Source organism: Leiobunum rupestre, chromosome 7, assembly GCF_980474605.1.
Source record: "Leiobunum rupestre chromosome 7, qqLeiRupe1.1.hap1, whole genome shotgun sequence".
NCBI classification, from domain to species: Eukaryota; Metazoa; Arthropoda; class Arachnida; order Opiliones; family Sclerosomatidae; genus Leiobunum; species Leiobunum rupestre.
In genome coordinates, this window is record NC_143390.1 from 2926364 (window position 1) to 2929523 (window position 3160).

The following is a 3160-nucleotide window of genomic DNA, read 5'->3' on the forward strand; positions in this document are numbered from 1 at the left end:
GTAAAGACCGCATTTCTTCATGGAAAACTATTCGAAAAAATCTACCTGCGCCAACCCGAAGGTTTCGATGGGGTAGCGGACGAGTCTGGAAGTTACGGAAAAGTCTGTACGGTCTCAAGCAATCTCCACGATGCTGGAACGAGCGAATCGACAAGTTAATACGTAATCATGGCTTCAAAAGTGCCGATGGAGATCGATGCTTATATATCCTGTCAACCAACGACGTTTTCTTGGTCCCTACCCTGTACGTTGATGATGGTCTGATCGCTGGAAGTACAATCAAAGCGGTAGACGAGTTCCTCCAAAATTTCAATGACGAATTCGAAATCCTGACAGGGAGAGCGTCAACCTACCTTGGCCTGAAAATCGATACGTTGAAAGATGGATCCATATTTCGACACCAGAGCGCCTATGACGAAAAAGTCTTAGAGAGGTTCAACATGCAAGACTGCAAACCCGTAAAAACTCCCACCGGCAGTTCAGACACGACCGATCAGAGTCAAGAGAGTTTCGAGTCAACAACCATGTATGCCTCAACCATTGGAAGTCTCAGATACGCAGCCACAGGAACGCGACCTGACATAGAATACGCTGTAAATCGAGCATCTCAAGCCATGGCCAATCCCACAGTCGCTGACTGGAACTGGGTTAAAAGAATCTTTCGATATCTCAGAGGGACCACAACACTTGGTCTCCTATTCAAGGCAGGCGACTCCATGACGACCAACCCTTACAGCGACGCTGACTATGCTGGCTGCGAAAATACGAGACGTTCAACGTCTGGAGTACTATGCCTAATTGGTACAACTCCAGTCATTTGGGCGAGCAGAAAGCAACAATCCGTTGCCCTATCAACCACAGAGGCCGAGCTGGTAGCTGCCACCGAAGCAGTGAAGGATGTCGTCAGGATTGAACGGGATAAATCATTCCTGGGTGTCGTAGACGATAATTTCCCGACTCTACGAGTCGACAACGCAGGAGCCATCAAGCTCATAAAAAATCCAAAGTTTCATCGCCGAACGAAACACAATAAGTATTCGTCAATACTACGTTCAAGAACTGGTTGAAGAAGGCATGATCAACGTCATGTATGTCCCAAGTGAAGAACAACTAGCGGACATATTCACCAAGTCTCTGTCCGCAGAAGTCTTCATGCGTCTTCGTCAAAAACTCAACCTACGTTACCATGAAAAAGTCTTATCGGGGGCGAGTGTTTAAGATAAGAAACGTTATCGGCTTTTTCCCGTTTCGTTTTTTTAAACAGGTTAAATTGTTGAAAGTAAATAAGATATTCTTTTAATTATTGCTAATCTTGTTTATTATTTTTTAACCTAATGTTTGAGAGCATGCACGTGAAGTGTGAGAGCCTTCGGGTGAGGCATTGGCCGAATGGAACTCTGAAAATTTACAAACCAAATCTAATATAATACACAATGCAGTCCATAGGTGGTTCCTTTTAACTTAACATTACGTAATATAATGTAAGGCTTACATGAATATACACATTATCTAAGAAAAACGTGTATTACAAGTACAAACATACTATTTGTTTATAAATTACTAGACCAAAGGTCAGTGTACGACGGGCTAATAGGCCCCAAAACGACAGGTACAGGAGCTACGATTTATTTATTTTTAAAAACAATGAAAATCAATGAATGTTTGACAAAAAACCACATTTGATAGACTGCCTAAAAATATCTACAATACATATTAAAGCTATTTTTTAAGATTTTAGGTTATTGGAATTTTAGAGAAAACTTGCTTTTTAAAGCAATAAACAGTAAATTATGACTAAAAAAACTGTGGCTTAGTAAAGGGTTTGCCCCCCCCCCCCCCGCGAAGCTATTTTAGGTGCCTCTTAGGTTTTTCCAGGGGGGCTTCCTTACTTGGTATTCGCGAATTACATCTAGGTTTCGCTGTGCCATAAAATTTATCGGAAATAAATTGAAAATACTGCAACATTTTTGGTGAAATAAAGACACCACTTATAGAAAAGATTATTTTATTCTATACTCACAAAGCAAAGTTCAATTACGTAGCAAAGCGTCTATGTTTTACTGCCATAAATTTTTCGACAACTTCGTTCAAATCGAGTTTCTGGCAAATTTCACGTTGTATGTTCAACACTGCTAACGCATCGTGTTTCTTAGGTAAGTTTTTATTAACTTGAGCTTGGAGAAAGATCGTTCAGCTAAAGCGAATGAAACGGGTAAAGTCAAATACAGCTGAAAAGCAGAGCAAATATCTGGCAGACTACTTGCTAGATAAGTGTTGTCAACGTATAAAAATTTTCCCAATTCTTTGATGGACGACATTTTTCTTCTCTTTATTTCTGGAGACATTAGGATTTTAAAGCTTATCACCTGATCAACTAAACCATACGATAAATCGGACTCGTTTTTCTCGATAAGTTTGGTAGCTTTATTTCGAAGTTCTTCATTTTTGTTAATTGTATAGGGTTTAGGAACGAAAAGTTATCATTAATGTTTTTCATACTAATGAAGCGATTGGTTAATTGATGAATTATGATATCAAGTGATTCGTTGAAAACCGTAACTTGGGTGCATCTTCAAATCTTTCATCAGAAGAATGTTCGTCATAACGTTTTTACGTTTTGAAATAAGTTTGCATTCCATATTCCACGTTTTCGCCAGTTCCTTCGCTTCGTCAATTATTTGCGAAAAAATATTTCTTACCATAGCCAAATTATCTCTCGCGTCTTCTAACAACGCCCAAGCGTTCTGGAGATCAGCAGACGAACTCTTAAGTAATTTTGAGACTTCTTTGGAATACAAGCAGCAAAACAAAGTCGAAAGTTTCTAGTTTTTTCTAAGACTGATGGCTTCCTGCCTTTCTGCCGATTTTTGGCTTTGAAGTACTACATGTACGTACGATAAACGCTGCATTACGTGTTTAAAATTGTTCTTTAAAGCTATTAGACAATCAAATCACTCTTTCATATAATTGGATCAATTCTACAATATGTTTTACTGAGTCATTCAACACTAGATTTGTTTGCTGCACAGTGGACAAATTCCGCATTTGGAACACGCTTTTTTATGCGTGCCTGCAAACCCGTATACCTCCCGCTCATGTTTGCAGCGCCATCATAGCCCTGTCCTCTGCAATTTTAATACCAAAATGATCTTCTAGTACT

The 3160-nt window shown here is 39.4% G+C and overlaps 1 pseudogene; it reads left to right on the forward strand.

Moving 5' to 3' along the window:
* The first annotated feature begins 440 nt into the window (after positions 1 to 440).
* Positions 441 to 1067, forward strand: LOC149933906 (uncharacterized; annotated as a pseudogene).
* The last annotated feature ends 2093 nt before the right edge of the window (positions 1068 to 3160 follow it).